At 36.9% G+C, this 21,024-nt stretch overlaps 1 protein-coding gene across 6 annotated transcripts in view; it reads right to left on the reverse strand.

Annotated features, from left to right (window-relative positions):
- Positions 1-21,024, reverse strand: part of ADGRB3 (adhesion G protein-coupled receptor B3) — a 467,103-nt gene that overhangs the window by 397,239 nt on the left and 48,840 nt on the right. The gene's annotated exons all lie outside the window — the stretch shown is intronic.

The raw sequence follows: 21,024 nt of genomic DNA on the forward strand, positions 1-21,024 counted from the left end.
TATCAAATGGGGTCCCTTACAACAGTTTCCTCGTAACACCCACATGACAGGACGAGAACTATTCACAACATACAGAAGATCTATTCCTTTATAACTGCACTGAATTTTTTAAGGATCTGAACAAGTACTTTAAGCTCTCAGTTGCTGATACTGAAGCAAAGGTGAGTTTTAGAGAAACACACACTTTGCCCCCCACTTCTTTTATGCACAGGGAGATCTATGACCTCAGGCTCTTATGTACACTGAGTCTCCATTCTGGTTTCACTCTTTGCTGTAAAATTCAGACAACTCAGTACTTCAGACATTCCAGCACTTCAGTGTTTCAATGACAACTGCAAAAAACAGAGCTTTCATGTTCAGACTCTGCTGTTTCTACATCACAACCAACTTCAGTCATGCCCTTAGTCCACACTGATCTATGTCCTTCATGAAAACTGTTTCTTTCTTTCTTTTTTTTTTTTTTAATTGTTTTATAACCTTCACTATCTTTCCACCAAAAAAAAAAAAAAAAAAAAAAAAAAGTTACAGCTCAGAGTGCATATCAGAAATTTAGGATAAAGCATATGATAGAAAAAGTATAATTGTTTCAATCTCTCCAAAAGTCAAACTGAAGGTTAAACTGAAAAGAAATTCAAGTATGTTAAGAGAGAAACACATAGCAGAATCCCCATGCCATCTACGTTCTTGTACCATAGTAACACCACAAAGAAACCATTTGCTTTCTGCTATGATTTTCAGAGCTTGTGATTCCAAATCTTGTTAAAATATATTTTTTTAACATATTGTCTTCTTTTTTTTCTTGCTAGTTTCACAGTAGTGAAAGATAGTTCACACATTTCTTTACCTTGGCACATCTCAGAATACAGAGTGAAGAATGCCAATGTTTTTGTGAATGCACTCATTTAACCTCTTCACTACTGCTTGCATTAGCATTTGAAAGAATGCCCTTTACGCGATCAGAAATACAACACAAAGTTTGTAAGCAGATATTTCATTACTATTGTTATTATTATAAAAACTATGTCTGGCTTTTTATCCTAACTCTATGCTTTCAGGTATGTAAGCCTTGTCCGGAAGCAGAAGCAGTGAGCTTAAAGCTAAAATATATGCTGTGAACCAATGCATAAATTGTAACGTTATATCTGTATTAACAAGCAGAGCAGTAGGACCTGATCTATTGAGGAAAGCAATTAGTGCATAGGATTCAGCGTCCGCACTACATACATTGTAAGGGACTACTTTGGATTAGTTTTTGAAGGCCTAAAGTATTAAGATGCACACCTGGAGCGAATCTTCTGGTTTGGTTTTATTCTAAAAAAATACCTTGTGTGAATTCTGAGCTCACTCCTTCAAACACTGCACGTGGAGATACATTTCAAAAGTACACTCCCAATCTGAGCTAAAATGACCATATAAATGCACACTAACTTCTCTAACTGCTGGATCTAATAAAGTAGATCTTACAGCAACACTTTCCGTCTTCACTTGGAATTGGCTCTATGCCTGAAAGCTTACCTCTATCTCCCCTCATGTTCCTCAGCTTGTAAAATCTAAGATGTAAAATTTTCCTACAAAACTTCTCACATTTCTATTGTTAGACTATCCTGGCTCCAGCACTGCTATTTGCTAAATCTGTGCTTGCTTATTCAACCTTGTAACTAAGCAAGATGAGAATCTCCTACCTACAGTCAATATCGTCTGCTTAGTTTGGTGTGTGCTATAATAGAAACATGGACCAAAATTGAAATTTTTCTTTCCTGCAAGTCTAACTGGAACTCAGACAGTAAGCTCATGAATTAGTAAATCCATGGCGATTTTATTGCAAAGACTGTTAATTATCACCGTTTTTTTTTTTTTTTTTTTTTTTTTTTTTTTTTTTTTTTTTTTTTTTTCCCTAGCAGCTTTAAATTAGGAGGCAGAAATGGATTACATCACTAACTTCCTTCCTTCCACATCAAGCTTCTTTCTTTCCTTCCTTTTCTTCCTGAATGGATAGAAAGATTGTATTTTGCCTTGAGAAGTATGGGCAGCTTTCCCTCAGAAAGGCAGCTTGATGAAACAGCCAAGAAAACTTCTGGAGGACTCATTTAGAGCCAGAGGCAACATGGGAACAGGTGAAAAATGCTTCTACTTAACCTATGCACAAGTATACCTATATGTGAGTAGTGTATCATTAGAGTGGGAATGCTTATTAACAGACTGCTAAACAGCTACTGTCCATTGTTTCCATTTATGCATTTGATTTTAGACACTATTTATCATAAAACACTCAGGCTATCTATGCTATTTCCTTGTTATTATAATACATTTTCTTCTACATTACCATTTTCCCTTCTGGCCATAGCTGTCCCATGACTGCTCCTACCCGGTGGGGTGAGCAGAAGGGGTGCAGCAGACTGAGCGTGGGAAGCACTGATTTGCCGGAGTTCTCTTCCGGACCACTTCAGCACTCCCCCTCACTGCATTGCTCTGGCTTTGTGATTTTTTTTTCTGCTTTTCATGATAAGCCAACTTCTCCTCTCTGTGTAGAAAGGCTGTGGGTGTATTATGCATGATCTGGCAGTATGAGTGTAGAAAAAAAAAAAAAAAAAAAAAAAAAAAAACTAAAAGGTTTTTGTATTTTAATGGGAAAAATCCATTAAATTTTAGTAAATAAAACATCATTGATGATACAAGCACAGGTTAGGGGAGAGTGGTAAATTAGAGAGGATGCTGAAATAGCAGACAGAACAATATATCTTAGCATTATGCATCTTATCTGTTGTATAAGAAAGTCTTACATTTTAACGATAAAATTTGTAGCCCAAATGTACACTCTTATCATTTAAACAAAAATGTGACATTACATTTATTATAAGCAGACTATCTATATTAGCTTGTTTTTGAAATCACATTAAAGAAGCACAAGTGAGGTTGCTAGGTTTTATTAGCCTAACGCTTCCTTTCAGGCCAGGGCAGCTGAATACATCTCCATCTTAACCTGGTGAGATATGCAAAGTCTCACTCATATGATCAGAAAAAGCAGACTTAAAAGATTAGTCAGGAGGGTGTGTGCACTATACTGAAAATGAGTCTCTTAAGATGAACCTGAAAACTTAAATAGTGAAGACATTTTTTAAAAATATTTAGGAGTAGACAATTCTTTGCAAGTAACACCTTTACTTATTATTTGTACAGTGTAGCAGTAATGCAGTAGATGATGTAGAGCAGCTATTCACATTGTTGCATTTATGGGATTAGGAATCTGAATGAATACTGGCTCCACTTTGTAAACTGAATGTCCTCCCCATGACAGGGAGATCAATAACACCACAAAAAATCCCACAATCAATTTACAAAATTCTTGTGATATGTGTTGTTTTATATGATGTTTCATTTTGCATTAATTTTGAAATTGTGCAACTATTGCAAATGTAGACTACAACAGACTTAAAGATTTTCTGAGATAGTTTCAAATGTTATGTATGAAACCATCTGACCCAAGAAGCCTATACTGGTGAGAATAATTAACTTCTTAGTCACCAACTATTATCTCCAAGATCTGATTCCTAAAGTATCAGCTAGCTGATCTGAAATATGCAGCTGGAATCTATCAAGAGTGATACCTGCCATTCTGTAGCAAATCTTGATAATTCAACATTTTGTTTAATCTTAAGCAAAATAGATGTATTTATTTTTTAATGCCAGCATGGATATAACAAGATATCCCACTGACATTTTTGATTGACAGGATTTTTTTTCACTTTAAAATATATAATTTCAACTGATATAAGCTTAGGTCAGTCCCAATTGCATTTAGATCACTTTAATGTCACTGATGGTCTTGAGACTTCCTACAACTAAGAGTGAAGTTTGACCAGATTGCTACTAACAATGATACAGAAGCAGTCTGAGTCTCAGTGAATTTGGAAAGTACAAAAGTTGTGCTGCATCACAGACATAGCTTGCCCCTAAATCACAGAGACAATTCAAACAGCTCAAAAACTACAGTGGATTTTGACAGCCAAAGTTCAGAGATGAAAGACATCACAGCTCTAGCTCTTATGAAGTACCTGTTCAAATAGAAAAAAAAACTGACCAACTGATATAAAGAAAAACATTTCAGTTTGGTATATCAAGTTGAAGCATTAAAATTGGCTTCCACCTGACCAGAAATATTTTTTTATTATTTTTGTAATTAATTCTCCCCACCCCACTGGGGAATTTAGCTTTTAATGAGCTCTATTTTCTGCTTTTAAAAACTGTACATAAGATTCTCAGTTTAGAGTCTGATGTTGCTCAAGCTTTACAAAAAAAAAAAAAAAAAAAAAAAAAAAAAAAGGAATACAGCCAAGAAACAAGGATACTATTTTCTCCAGTCTCCTTATATCGTACAGTTTTCATTACAAATGGTGAGAATTCAAGTTAATTTTTTGGCAAAATTGGAGGAAAGGAGGCTAACTGAAACGTCAAATTCCAACAAGAGAGCAGGCAGGGAACTTGACATTTTTCCAGGCTGCAGGGGTTGCCTTCATGCCTGGTAAAGGCAAAGAAGCTTGTTTCCAAAACACTGACAAAACCCCCAAGAAGCTCTGCTCAGATTGTGAGTTATACTGGCAAATTATTGACTATGTTTTTAAGTAGGGATCACTCTACATAGAGATATGCCAAGAATCACTGGAAACTACTTGGGCAAAGTAGAACAAGAACAGCTTATAATGTGTTCAAGAATGTCTCAGTTACAAGAAGCTTGTTGCAGGGAGAAGTGCACTCTGAAGAAAATACAACTTCAAGTAGTGTTTTTATCAGAGTCCCAGATGGGAAACAGAAGGTGACTGCATCTTATGATGCCTTCAGATATTAAGTCTAGATGTATTAACTACAGAGGAAGCTCAAAGCAGAGTCCAGTCAGAAACAAATTAATCATCAACTCTCTCTCTCAAGGGAGTTAAGGTTGTCTAACCTTGATCTCCATTCAGGAGGCTGTTTTCCTAACTGGATATATCTGATGTTGTTTCTTTAATATGCTTAGATTCATGCAGTTTAGCTTTCTAAATATGGAAAAAAAAAAAAAAAAAAAAAAAAAAAAAAGGGTGATGGCAGGATAATGATTTGTAAGTTTTCACAACCATATGATTAAGCCAAAAAGAAAAGCTTGTTTGCTTAGAGAAAAGCACAGAGTGCCCTGAAGGTTACCATGGCAAATCTTACCACAGGTAAGATTTGTTAAGGTAAGGTAAGGAAGGTAAGATTTGATTAACTTGTTGACAGCTAGCCCCAGAAGTTTCTTGAAACTGCACAAAAATTTGAGCTCAGATGCCTGACAGCTCTGTTGTTGAAAGCAGCTCTACGTGTGAATCTCTGCAGGTACACGTGGAAATGAATACACATAAGGATTAAAGAATACATATTAAGTAGATAGCCTCAGCACTCAGAGCTATATTCTTTGTCTGCCCTCACTCTTGCTTAAGCTTGCTTGCAGTAACATTGAGCCATCTCCTTTGAATCCATCAGCCCCCTGAGAAAATCCCAAATACACAAGCTCCTGAGAACTTCTCACCCCCAAAAGCCGCAGCTGTTTTAGTCGAAGTGCAGCCACAGATGAGCAACAGAATTATAACAGAGCTTATAACAAGTGAAATTCAAAATGCTGCTTGCTTTGCTGTTTGCAGTGATAATAAAATTATGAAAGCAACAACAAACACTGAAACCATTCAAGCAAACAAGCTAGAATATACACTAGATTTTTGTGGCAGCCGCATCCAAGTGCTTTCTCTAGGCTTCTTTTTCCCTTGATGTAATTTTTCCCTTTGACCACATCTCACTTTACATCAAAAAAAAAGTAATTCTTTCTTGTTGAATGTGCAAATTGGATGTATGGTATGAGATGAAGAAGGGTAGAGGTAACATGAATCTTAAACTGACAAATAAAAGAAGAACCAGAAAAGAAAATTAACCCAAATAATCTAGTTGCACATATTCCGAAATTTTTGAAGAGCTATGTGCATATTGTAAGTTGCAGCAGGCCTGCAGGCAGCTTTAATTTGCATGAATGGTTCTAACACAGAAGTGAAGGACTGGAGAACTAGATGACCTTGGCAGCTTTTTGAAGGTCATTCATTGAAATGCAGTTTCATCAGTCAGAATCAGAGGGACTCCTTTGATATGTTACATATCAGTATTTTCTTTATAAAGATTTTTCCTAGGTTTGGCAAACCTAATCTCAGGTACATTAAGGCAGTAGCATCCTCAGTTGAAATTAGGCTGTTTCAGAAATTTGAATATTTCCCTTTCTAGATGTAATCTCACTGAATTCTATTAACAAAATTCAACTGGAGATTTTAGTAGAACCTGTATTTTGGAACAATTAATACTGATACTCATCATTATGTTAGATAACATAAACTGTGTTTCTTATAAGACTGTGATGAATTATCATCAAATCAGCATGTGAAGAACCATTGCATGCCCCCTTCCCTTCCCTTCCCTTCCCTTCCCTTCCCTTCCCTTCCGTTCCCTTCCATTTCTGAGATACAGCGGAAGAAAATATGCAGGTAGCATGCTGCAGGCAGCAGAAGTGGCAGTATCACCAGGTTTAGATACCTATTTCCTAATTAATTCAAACTGTTTCTGCTCACTACCCACTGATTAAGTCTGTTACATTTTGGCTGAATACTATTAAGCTGAACATAGTGATTACCCATGCTGTTAATATAGATAAACAAAACATAAATCATTCCATACATAAAAGATATACTATTAAAAAAAAAATCTTAGAAAGATCTTATTATGTTAAGTACAAAGCATATGCCAAAAGTTTAAACACAAAACCAACAAACTTCTATGAAGTTAACACCCAAATATCTATGTTAACAAGGGGAACTCATTTCAATTTTCTGGTGACAGTTCAAGTTTGCAATTTGATCAGTGTATCTCATGGCTAGGAGGAAGGGTAGGAAAAGTGCAGGAGCCAACAAAGATGATGAAACAACACAAGTTAAAATGCCAAACACATGCAGAGCTACTCCATTGTTCCAACATTTTTCATCTTCTCAAAAAAAAATGGGCATACTGAATTTGAGAAAAAAAAAAAAAAAAAGAAAGATAATACAATGGAGAGAGGCACACTATGCAAAATTCTGCTCAATTCTCTTGACCCAGAAACAATACCTCATAGGCTGATTTGCTTATTCTTGGTTTGTAGATTTGTTCACTGCACTTGATACTCAGAAATGGAGACTCCTGAGAAAGGCTCAATGTAGTATAAAATATGGTTTAACTATATGCCTAGCAAAATGGATTGTCACAGACATGTCACTTTTGCACTCTCTTTGTGCTAGCTCCCTCTGAATTCAGAGCCCAGCTCAAGGTCTGTGTCCTGCTATTCATAGCCCCAGGAAATATTTTTGTGTGTGTGAGGGGCCATTCTTGTTAAGCAGATTTAGACAGTTGAAAACCACAAAAGCAGACATGGCATAGAATCATAGAATCTCATGGAATCATAGAATCATAGAATTGTTTGGGTTGGAAGGGACCTTAAAGATCATCTAATTCCAAACCCTCTGCCATGGGCAGGGACACCTTCCCCTAGATCAGGTTGCTAAAAGCCCCATCCAACCTGTCCTTAAACACTTCCAGGGATGGGGCATCCACAACTTCTTTGGGAAAAAAAATAGTAAAAAAAAATATGGGAAGAGCTTGATTCATATTCATTGCTAAAGTATCTCTATTGCTAAAGGAAATAGCTAAAAGGTCCCTTCCTCATATACTTCAGAAAGCAATTTTTCCTTTAGAAGTGATTGTAAGGTATCGTTTGATCGGAGCCCAACAATGACGGAGATCAACAAGGCTGTGTTTCACATTGACCAGTGAATGTTACTGCACATGTTGAAACATTGAAAACAAGAAAAATAATAGAGTTTCTCAGCATTTTGTGTAGGGTTCAGCTCCAAATCAGGATGTGCAAATGTGTCTAACTTTGTGTGATGCACCTGAACTCTGTTTATAGCCCTTGGGAAGCTAGTACAGTCAGTGGTGCCTGGAGAGCAAGTCCAGGTTGTACTGCTCTCTTGTTGATCATCTATTTGAAACATCCACATTTAGTAATACTGTAACATATTGTCTTCAGCCCAGAAAATCCCTCAACAAATATAAAATTTTGATAGACTGCCCCATCACAAATTAGAATTAGTCTGTTCATTCATCCTGCTGCTTTCCAAACTCTTGCAATTTCACAGGGAGTCTAGCATAATATTTTCTCCTTTAAAGCTCCAGGCTTTTGAATTCTCATAAAGACATAAACTTTAAACTGTCTTATAGCTGTTCTTGGAGGGGAAAAAAAAAAAAAAAAAGGTATGGAAAACAGTATGAAAATATGAACAATGCACACTGTCAAATGAAAGTGATAAAATAAATACTCATTACATAAAGACATATCATCAGCTTTGGTAAAGTCTTCAGATATTAATAGGCACAACTACCAGCACTGGTCTTCCTTGATCCCACAAGCTTCAATACTGGCCCTCAGTGTTACAGCCATGGAAGTCACATGTGTTTCCTAGATAACTTAGCTTACATTCCAAATTCATCTGACGCAGATATCTCCTCTATACTGTCTAGTTTAAGAGAAGAGCTGAAAAATAACTTTTTTTTTTTTTTTTTTTGTAATTATATCTATCAATTCTGGTGACAGACTATTTCCTGGGTGATGTGGGCAAAATGGAAGTATTTTACAGCGTCCTGTGTGAAATCTGAACATATATCTTAAGTTGAAGATCATACGTAGCTCAGACCTTATGTTTGGTAAAGCTGATGGCTGCTTTTCACATACACTTTTAAGACTGATGTTCTACACTTGGTGAATACACACGTCAACATAAATGGGCTTCCCCATCCTCCAGAATAATTAGTTACTAAATTTTCTTGATAACATCTTACATACTGCTTCATATATTTTGCTTCATATTAATTGCATTTTCCATAGTGGGTAAATTAAAAAAAAAAAAAAAAAAAAAAAAAAACACCTTTTTTTTTCCCTGCTTTTATTCATAAATCAGCATTGCCATTGATCATAATAAATAATCCTCTTCACATTAAACATTATTTTTAATGTCGTTGTAATGTTTCAGAATCAAAGAGGCAAATGGACAATTCTGAATTCTTCTTTTTGAAGTCATTTTTGAAATCAAGCTTTTGAAATTTATTTTAATTATCTTCTGCTCAGATATTTTTTCAAGGTTAAAATACAACTATTCTTTTAAAAATTACCAAAATATTTTTTTCATTATTTTTCTTAAGGAAAAATGCATGTCTTTTCTTCTTTCTCTGATTTCAAACAAGGACAAAATCTGAAGTCACAAGAAATTGCATGGCATTTAACATTTACTCTGTTAAAACATCTACTTTGAGGTCTGTCCAAAACATTTTTTGGCTCATACTTGCTTTGTAGGAGGATCAGTCATGGAAATATTTCTGGATAAGTAAAATTGTCCCTACACTTACATGCTACTCAAATGATCCCTTGCTAAAACTACAAACTAAACAAGATCATTCTGTGGGCTATTGTGCTTGCTGGCAGTTATACCATCATGACTGAGCTGCCTAATTACATAAGCAGCCATGATATTTCTGGGTCAGTTGACAATTGCATTTGGAGGCACAGGAGTCCCAAATAATATCTGAAAGTCATTACTGGCAAAAGCTACATCTGCAGTTTCTCTGTATTTAACTTAAGGGGCAATGATTCATTCAACATTTGTCCACCAATCAACCAAATGCCAAGTCATTATTATAAGCCTCTGGACTCAATATGCAGATGTGATTTTGTGCTTTCACAAACTAAAGGAGCACTTTTCACCTTAAAAAATAAAAAATAAATAAAAAATAGAGCATTCTCAGCATTTATTGCAAAACAGACAGGCTTTTAAGAAAGAAGTCAGAATCAGATATACATGGACATATTAAAAAATTGTCCTAATCAAAGATGGGCATTGAATGTATAAAACCAAAAGTATACACTGAGATGAGGGTAAGTTTAAGCTTTAAATGTGTATATCTTACTAAGCTGAACAACTAAAATTCCTCTGAGCCTGGCTGTTCCCTCACAGATTCTGTATTTTTGATTCCTTCTTCAGAATTAATTTTTTTTTCATTAATATATATATTTAAAATGAGAATAGAATTAGAGCTCTTCATTTTTATTTGAGCACAGTTTTCTTCATTCAGAAAATGTGCAGAAATCCATTAAAAATTCACTTTTCTTCAAAGGAGGATCACTATCCATAGACTGGAATATCGTTCTCTCCAGTATGAACAATGCAGGTATGTCACCAAAATCAGCCCAGAAGAGACCATAAACTCATGAACTCTGTGCTCACTTTAGCCTTTGCCTTGGTTTTCTTTCTGCAGCCACTATCTATTTTTCTAACCACATCTTCTGCTGGATTTCTTCCTTGTCATCTCTGAGAGAAATTTATGGCATCAGAAGATATCAAAACCATACAAATGGAAGATGAAATATCTACAGCTTTAGTCAGTTAGTTGCAGCAAGGTTTATTTTACTGTTAATTGGTACCGATGGCACAAACATGAAAAGTTCATTAATTTGGATACAAATATTGCAGTCTTTACTCAAAACAAAACAGAACAAAAACATCAGTCTTGAAATTTGTTTGTGTAAAGTTTTATTTTAATCCTTACACTTGAAAATAAAATTTCCACCCCACTTTGTGCCCTCCAAGGAAAAAGAAAAAAAAAAAAAAAAAAAAAAAAAAAGCACTTGAAGAAAAAAGGTACTTAAATGAGTATTTAAAGCCCTTAAATGAGTCAGGCCAAACCACTACTTTAATCAAACATGTAGTACTTGGCTGTAAAACACTCAAAAAAAAAAAAAAAAAAGAAAAAGGAAAGAAACACCCTTAAGGATAATTGAACAAACCAGGACTGCCATCATACAGGGAATAAATATTGAAAAAACAATACTCTAGAAAGGCTGATGCTGAGAGAATTAAATTAAATACCCATGGAAGTTAATTACTGGGAAAGCATAATGTGCATTGGAAGAAGCAAAAGAGAAGGAAGACAAATAAACCTGCTACCAGCTAAACTTGATTCCAACTATTCCTTCTATTCTCTGCTGTCTGTAAATTGCAGTGACTAATCTGACAGCAGCAGATTCACAGTGATGTAAGAATAAAAAATCACCTCACACTTTTTCTACTTTACTGAATTTCATCTGAGTCTGTTTATTGGAATTCTTGGTAAGTACCTTGGTGTTACAGATTAGAAAATGACAAAACTTCCAAATTCCCCTTTTTCTCACTTCAACATTATTTTTAATTTGGAGAAGCCACCCAACATGCATCCACTCTTCTCCTACAGGCCATGAGAGTGCCAGAACTAGCTGTGGGACCATTTGATGTTAATTATTTCTCCACACTGATGAAAAACACACCATTCTGGATTGCCAATACCAATTTAGCATTTCACATAAAGTAAAGCCATAGCAAAGACAACACGAGAAGACCATCCTATAAGAAGAAGGCTGAAAAGTATAAAGCTTCAGTTGCATTTTTTGCTTCTCCTCTAGGACCCCTGTTGGAAAATTTCCTATTTCACAAAGCAACCCAAAGAAAATGAAATAAAGTGTGAAAAGTGTAGTGATCCTAACTATAAGACTAGTTAGAATGCACATGGCCTTCAGAACTGTTGCACTGCACATATCCCTTAGCTGCAGGATAAACTTAGATGGCTAGTTATACCAGAGGAGGTTGCAGGCAGCTCCTACCCAGTCCCAGTGATTACATCACCTATGCGCCCTTGTCTTCATCTTAGAGTGAAGCAGCAAGTTCTTATGTGAACAATTCTTTCTTTGATTGCAGAAATAATGAATAGAGTTGTTTTCTTACAAGAAAACCCTGAAAGAGGTGTAAAGACTACAGTGTGGTGAACCTCTCCAATGAATAGGGTCTGCACCATGTGCTATGCCCAGATTGGATGTCCATCCAAAGACACTTGGGGTTTTTGCATCTGAATTGAAATGAAATTATCTATCGTTGTTTTCCTTTTTCTGTTATCTCCAGTGAATGCTATTCTAAGGAATATGTTATGGATTCTGAGTACATTTCTTAATGGGATCATAATGAACATTCCCACTATAGGAGTGAGAAAAAGTGTCTGAGCTCTAACACATAGTCCACAGAGAGAGACTTGAAGTCAAATGGCTCAGTACACTAAAATTCTTGCTACAGCTCTGCTAATACCATAGTTCTCAGTACAGTATAAATGTATTTTGTTGTTCTCAAAAAAAAGTCAGTTATAAAAGTCATACACATCTCACAAATTTACAAACTTTCATTATAATTCTAATGCTTGCTTGTTCTCAGAAGCAGCTTAATCAAATATTGAAAGGTTATATCTTTGAGGTCCCATTTTAAATGGATTGTATTAAATATATATATATGCATATGTATTAAAGAGCTGAAGTGGACTATAAAGATTTACACAGAAAAACTTCAACTGCCTTTCACCAAACTATTCCAGTTCAGCACTATTCATTCAAAACCTCTGTAAGAGGTATCATTCGGACACTATTTTGAGCACTGACTCTATCATGTCATACTCAGTGGGAGGGGAGTGGGTATCGCATGCTTTGATGTTAACAAGACCTTTTACAGTCTCTCCCATAATATTGCCATCCAAATGACTGGAATATGGACTGGGTAATGTTGACTTACAGTAGAGCCAACAGTATTTAAAGTCTTTTGTAAGGACCAGAATGGGTGGATGAAAGCACACTCTCAAGAAGTTCACTGAAAACAGAGACTGTTTTCAGGTTAGAGGTGGACTGCTGCAGAATGAGAGGCAATAGACATAAGCTGCAACATGGGATACTCCAATTTCGTGTACAGAAAAAACTAAATACATGACCAGGAAGGAGGTCAGTCAAACACTGCAACAAGTTATCCAGACAGGTAGTGGAGATATGTGCTTGGAGATATTCAAAACTCAGCTGTTTTATAACCTGTGAGAAACTTGATCTAATCACTCTCCTTGGAAAATAATAAATCTTTAGAATGTTTAAAACCTGATTCTTGAACAAGTTACAGTGCAGCTGGAAAACAATCTCTCTTGTCATCCTACAAAGATGCATCTAAAATCTCAAATATTTTTTTCCTGTCTCTTAACAGAATGAAAAAGAAAAAACATTTAAAATTTCCACAAAACTTTTTTTTTTTTTAATTTGGTCTAGGTCATTTGGTTATGACCTTTTAAGACAATTGTTTCACTAGGATTAGGTTATTTTTTCAAAATGTCATTTGCTCGTGAAAATAGTGAGGCCTTTCATCTTGAAAAGGTCAAAAATCTTTGGCCTTTTCAAAACTCTTTTGAGAAAAAAAAAAAAAAAACTGTCAAAAAAGTTTGTTTTGTGAATAGCTGAATGTAGTTATTACAACAAAACAACTCCATTGTGTTGATCCACTGTTCACATTAATGAACTTTGTTGTATGTCTTTCAGTAAAGACACCTGGTCTGACTCAAACAAATGGTGATTATTTCACTTTTTTTTTTTTTTTTTTCCCTCCTAGAGTGAAATTTCATTTTTATTTATGAATAGCAGCAATCCACTAAGAGATAATTTAATCTCTGTTATTAACATATATTTACTTGTGTCCATGACTTGCAATAACAATTATGAGTAAAAATGCACAAAATTCTAAATATTAAAATACCATAATATTGCATATTGGTTATAAAGTTAAACTGAAAAATAAAAACTTTCTTCCCCCGCGACTGCAAGCATTTCTGTTTGACTTACAATGTTTTTCTCAGCCTGTCAGAGCTGCAGCACCTCTGGGCATGACATTTCTCTTGGATGAATGTCTCCTCCACAGTTTGTTAGACATTGCATACTGATGCATTGTTTCCCCAAAGGTGACATCATTACAAGAGGTGTATCTTTTTCATGTTGTCAGAAACATGGTCCAACTTTTTTTTTTTTTTTTTTTTTTTTAAGCAATCTTGTCCTCTTTCACTTATCTTTCACTCCCTCCCCTTTCATAGAGTATTTCTTTAAAAAATGATATGATAATATGATAATATTTTGGTCAACTACTGGCCCCTTCTACTACTTGTTGGAAAAAATAAAAAATAAAGTCATATGTCTTGTGACTCTGAAACACCATGAAAAATATACTCCACATTTTAGCTAATTAATCCTTTTTATTTATTTATTTATCAAGGTTCCTTTACAATACCTTTCCAAAGAAGGGGCTACATAAATATATCAATTAATGCGTCACTCTAATAACTTACTTTAATTTCAGTTTTGATAGAATCCAAAATACTGAGACATTCCAAATACCCACATCATGTCCCAAGTTGCTAGTACTTTTTCTGAGTTACAGGTTATGAAGGAAGTAGATGTAATCAATATTTAACTAATTTCATTCCAATCTTCCAGCTGGATGTATGAAGAGGGACTATTATCTATTTATGCCCTTTCTAACTCATTCTGGAGTCACTGAACCTCTGCAAAAAAAAGCATAGGCCCATAACACTGATTTAGATTGCAATAACATGGTCTAAAATCATACAGCCTCATTACATAAGGAATTATGGAAAATTTCTTTGACAAAATTGATGAGGTGTTAATAATATTAATTCAAAAACTTGTATCAAACTGCACGAATCACTCACAGGAGGAGAAAGAGAAATCCTGTAGCTCACTTCAGATTATATTAAGCAAAAGTAGAAACTTAAACCTCATGCAGCAAGAGAGAGGTGCCTCTAGGACAACAGTTACCCCAGATAGGAGCAGATGATGAATGTTTTTACTTGCTAGGAAGCAGAAAGGATGCAATGGATCTATACTGACTAAACATAAGGCTAAGTTATCAAACATAAGGTCAGAATGGAGCAAAACTGGTGACAATGAATGACAAAATTGTAAAGGGTAGCCATGCTCATTTCTCTTTTTCTTTGACAACACTGTGTTTGTTTTACAGCTGTCCAGCAGTAGTCCTCACTTGAGCAAAAGATGCCAATTCTACCCAACTAACCCCAAAATAATTATATCTTCTTTATAGCACAGTAGATCCTGGAGGTCTGAAGCAGAAGAATGTACCCCCATTCTCTGGCAGTCACTGTCTAACAAACAATAGTCCTTTGCGTGCGCAGTCTGTGACAGAGAAACGTCATAATCACTGCAGGTGGATGCAAGGCTGGTGGGGAAGGGGCTGCTGAGTTCCTACTGGGGAAGACCCTGGGAGCTGCCAGCTCCCTCAGGTGCCCTAGCACTCACTCCAGAAGCACTGGTGGTCCCAGTCTGGGCATCCAGGTGGACTTCAGAAAGACCACCGTAGCAGCAGGGAAAATGGGTGGATATCCATAAGTCTTCTTGTTGAAAATTTTTCAGGTATTATTCTTAATGAGGCTGTACCATATTACTTTTGGACTTTAAGCACTGACAATATTTTAGTTGGACTAAACAACCATTCAGTGATTGTTTAGTGGTCATAACCATGTATTTTGATGTGATAGTTCAGATTTAAGTTAAGCTAATGATAAATTTTTGTCTCCACATATATATGATGTGTTCCCTTCTGCACAAGACAAGATTTTGAGCACAGTGATATTTAAGTAATGTAAATTTTAATGGGCTCTTAAACAAACAACAGTTCTGAATGATGCAGCTAGGCACAAAACAATGCACCAGATAACCTCCCTGATAAAATAAATAAATAATAATAAAAATGGAAAGCCTCCTCAAATGTACAGAGGAGCATAATTTCTGCAGAAGTATCACAGCCTTTTTAAAGTCTCTCCCTTTGCATGAGATTTTTAATTATACTAAATGTAGTATTAACTGCTATGGAAACTGTTACTGTTGCTGCAGTGACATCAGCAGTGGTCAAAATGGAGCTAGAGAGAGACAAATGCAATCATAATGTTCTGCTGCTTGTTTGTTTTTGGTTGGTTGGTTGGTTGGTTGGTTGGGGGGGAGGGGGGCATGGTGTTTATGCTTTGTTTTTCTTACGCAAGCATGCCAGCTAGGACATTTCAGACTGGCATAAATGAAGCCACTCAAAAGAGTGGCATCATGGCTGCTGCTCTGTGAGTGGAAGACAACAGCAGCACAGTCAGACCAAGACTCAGCACAGCACCTCCATTTTTACGGCAATGTCTCAGTGTGTCCAGAATTTTCATTGTCTTGGCACTAGAAGTCACTTTTCTCCTCCTCTTTTGACTGCCACTCCACTCTCTCTCCAATGTTCTGGGAAACACCCTGGAGTGCTCGACCACCCTACTCCTGCTTAGGGCATTCACCTGGGCTGAAGAGCCAGCCCCTGCTTACAGCCTGGCAATGCTTGTTTATTTGTTTCCATCTTGTAATAAATAACAACAGAAGGAAAAAGACCATTATACTTCTCATTTGTGCCTCAGAGGAAATAATGACCACTTCAACCACATGAACACTAGGAAGTAGCATTAAACAATCTTATATTGACTGAGGCTTTTCTCTCCTAGGTAAGTAACTAAGCCCATACCTAGTTCTATAGAAGGTCTGGAAAAATCAAATAAGGGCTATGGGAGGATAGAGGATATATATATATATTATGTATATATATATTTTTCAGGTATATCATGCCTATTTTACATAGACAGAAGTAAAATCAGCATTTTTTTCTTTTAAGAAATATCATAAGCTTCATCCTGCTCACTGTGACTGAAACCAAGAAGAACACTTGACATTTGCCCTCTTTTTTCCTAAATCAGGAAAACCTCTAGTGCAACTTCCAGCAAGGAATTTAAAGCCATGCGGGAGGCTGTCTGATTTTCAACAGCTGCTCCCTCCTCCCAGTCCTCACAGCAGGAGTGGTCATTCTGTAACCAGTGAGCCATAACTCCACAAATCATGCGTGAAGGTTGCTCTTGCCATAGAGGTGGGATCTTGGCAGGAGGTGGGATGCTGCAGAAGCCCTGCTTAACATTTCTCAGAAGCAATTTGACCCTGGTGCAGGCTGAGAATACCTGTCTGCACAGGCGCAGGAAGGTAAGACGTGCGAGGTTCTCAAACCCTAAGAGCAATTAAGAATTGAATGGAAAGCTTAATATGAGTCTGTTGTGTGTTCAATCGGAGTTTCAGTAAAGCCAGCTATAAGCAAATGTTATATTGGATGCATATCTCTAAGATAGGGCCTCAGCACAGCCCATAGCATGTTACGCAGTGGTTTCTGAATTGACAGTATTGTATTTCTCTCCAGAAAGGACAGTTTAGAATAAGTAACGTCCAACTTTCTTTGTTAAGCAATGTGGAAACAATCCAAAAATATAGAGATAAAATTTACTTCCAGAACCAGCAAAATTAAAATGAAATACATTTTGCAAGTGTTGTTATTGTTGCAAATTCCATCTGTTCTACAAGCTAAAACCTAAGCTGAGAATGCCATTCAAAAATGGTACAGGGTGTAACCCATCAGAAGTTCATTAAATATATATATATATATATATAAAGTTGCTATAAAACAAAACAAATTCAGATGAAGCATTTATGATGTAGAATCTATCCCCAGCCACCTTATGTATTAAGAGAAAAAATAATAATAATAAAAAATTAATAGAATACAAATATCAAAGAAATAAATACAAACTAAGTTTTATTGCTATTTTTATCTTAATTTGGTAGAATAAAATCAATTCCATAGTTTTTATTTTCCACAGTCTGTACCTACATAAGTAGGATTCAGTGGATTCAGTAGCTGGTATACCTTAGCTGATTTTGAAAGCATGATACATCCTAACGACTGACAGGATGACAGAAGAGGTTTGACCTGACTACCTGACTACCTCTTTCATAATGAAGTTTCTCTACTCACAGAGAAATGTAATTCATGTAATTCAAAAGCTGTATTACTTCTTTTGAAAGGAATCTTCCATATTTTGAGAGTAGTAGACTTTTTTTTTTTTTTTTTTTTTTTTCAAGACTACTTACCAACAAGGACAAAAGGAAAAGAAGCTCTCTGAAAGAAATTATTTTCATGATGTAAGGCTGTTTTGTCAGAACAGAGCTAGGAATGCTTCACGAAGCTAAAGCAATCGGATTAACTTTTCAAAGGAAGAATGCTCTCTAAACTAAAAAGAAGACAGAAAGCTATTCTTACTTTGATAGCTCTGTAAATGTCTTCTCATTTGCTGGCTGTATTCTAGTTGCTTTTATCAGTAAAGAGTTTTCTTTACAAGTCAAAATGTATACTGACCTTTTGAAAATGTATTTTAATTTGTAGATGAACACTTAATAATAGATTTCCAATTACTTGCAATCAATAACTTTTAAACTATTGAAAAGGTACAAAATTATTACCTTTCTGCAATACTTATGTATAAAACATTCTGTTTCATATATTATACTAATGTATTGAATACTAGTATATGTTGGGTGTAGGTAACCAATTTATCATCTATATATAATTAAAATTAATACAAAAATATTAGATATGATCTGAAAAAAATATCTTGAATTAAAATTACTGGGGAAAATATAGAATGGTTTGGGTTGTAAGGGACCTTAAAGATTATCTAACTCCTCCCTCCCACCATGATCAGGGACACATTCGACTAGACAAGGTTTCTCAAAGCCCCATTCAATCTGGCCTTGAACACCTCCAGGGATCCACAGCTTCTCTGGGTAACCTGTGCCAGTGCCTCACCACCCTCTGAGTAAAGAATTTCTTCCTAATATCTCACCTAAACCTACCCTCTTTTAAAGCCATTACCCCCTGTCCTATCACCACACTCCTGATAAACAGTCCCTCCACAGCTTTTTTGTAGGCCCCATTTAGGTACTGGGAGGCTGCTGTAAGTTCTCCACAGAGTCTTCTCTCTCCAGGCTGAACAAACCCAACTCTCAGCATGTCTTCATAGGAGAGCTCCTTGACCATCTTTGTGGCCCTCCTCTGGACTCATTTTAATACTTCCATGTCCTTCTTGTGCTGGTGGCCCCAGAGTTGAACACAGTACTGCAGGTGGGAGGATCAACAGCTGCTGCCATGCTTCTTTTGATGGGTACAGTTGGCTTTCTGGACTGCATGCACACATATATGTCTCATGTCAAACTTATTGTCAACCAACTCCCCCAAGTCCTTCTTCTCAGAGCTGCTCTAAATTCATTGTGGAGGGTGGAGACCCAGCCTGTATTTGTGCTTCGGATTGCCCTAGCCTAGATGCAGGACCTTGCACTTGGCCTTTTTGAACGTCATGAGGAATGCACAGGCCCATTTCTGAAGCCTGTCAAGGTCCTTCTGGATAGCATCACTTTCCTCCAGCGTGTCAACCACTCTACAGTTTGTTGTCCTCAGTAAACTTGCTGAGGGTGCACTCAGTCCCACTGTCACCAACTAAGACAATAAACAGTACTCATCCCAGTACTGACCCCCATGGAACACCACTCGTTACTGATCTCCTAGATATTCTGCCTTTGACCGTGGGTCTTTGAGTGCAACCATCCAGCTTGTTCCTTACCCACTGAGCAGCTCATCTGCCAAATCAATGTCTCTCCAACTTAGAAACATGGATATAATGGGGGACAGTGGAAAATGCTTTGCATAAATACAAGTAGATGATATCAGCCGCTCTATTGGTATATTTTCCTCAGGCATTTCTTTCATTTGTTTTACTGAGACTCTTTCATTTGTTTTACTGAGACTCAGTCTGTCTGGCATAAGGATTATCTTTTTAATATCTTACAACCATTACTTTGCTCAAACATCATGGTAGGAATAAGCTACACAAAGTATGTTATTAAATTAGCAATGCATTGAAGAACAGCAAGAATATTTTGACTTAAAAAAATCCTATTCTGACACACAGCTATAAGTGATACCCCCTTGAAAAAGCACTGTCTTAAAATTAAACAGTGAAGGTAATTGCACGAACTCCTATATCCTCAAATAAAATAAAATAAAATAAAGCCCACAGAATTTACAAAATAGTATTTTCAAAAACTAACTTTAGGTTTGGGGTTTTGTTTGTCTGCTTCTGTTGTTGTTGTTTTGTTTTGTTATTTGTTTTCATTTAAAACACTGAGAAGTCATTCAAACAGGCATTTCACAGAATCACAGAATCACAGAATTTCTAGGTTGGAAGAGACCTCAAGATCATCAAGTCCAACCTCTGACCTAACTCTAACAGTCCCCACTAAACCATATCCCTAAGCTCTACATCTAAACGTCTTTTAAAGACCTCCAGGGATGGTGACTCCACCACTTCCCTGGGCAGCCCGTTCCAATGCCTAACAACCCTTTTGGTAAAGAAGTTCTTCCTAACATCCAACCTAAAACTCCCCTGGCGCAACTTAAGCCCATTCCCCCTCGTCCTGTCACCAGGCACGTGGGAGAACAGACCAACCCCCACCTCGCTACAGCCTCCCTTCAGGTACCTGTAGAGAGCGATAAGGTTGCCCCTGAGCCTCCTTTTCTCCAGGCTGAACAAGCCCAGCTCCCTCAGCTGCTCCTCGTAAGACTTGTTCTCCAGGCCCCTCACCAGCTTCGTCGCCCTTCTCTGGACTCACTCAAGCACCTCCATGTCCTTCTTGTAGCGAGGGGCCCAAAACTGAACACAGTACTCGAGGTGCGGCCTCACCAGAGCCGAGTACAGGGGGACGATCACCTCCCTGGCCCTGCTGGCCACACTGTTTCTTATACAGGCCAGGATGCTGTTGGCCTTCTTGGCCACCTGAGCACACTGCTGGCTCATATTCAGCCGACTATCAACCATCGCTCCCAGGTCCTTCTCTGCCTGGCAGCTCTCCAACCACTCATCTCCCAGCCTGTAGCTCTGCTTGGGGTTATTGCGCCCCAGGTGCAGGACCCGGCACTTGGCCTTCTTGAACTTCATGCAGTTGACCTCGGCCCATCGGTCCAGCCTATCCAGATCCTCCTGCAGAGCCTTCCTACCCTCGAGCAGATCGACACACATACCTAACTTGGTGTCATCTGCAAACTTACTGAGGATGCACTCAATGCCCTCATCCAGATCATCAATGAAGAT

The sequence above is a fragment of the Oxyura jamaicensis genome, chromosome 3, assembly GCF_011077185.1.
Source record: "Oxyura jamaicensis isolate SHBP4307 breed ruddy duck chromosome 3, BPBGC_Ojam_1.0, whole genome shotgun sequence".
Taxonomy (NCBI): domain Eukaryota; kingdom Metazoa; phylum Chordata; class Aves; order Anseriformes; family Anatidae; genus Oxyura; species Oxyura jamaicensis.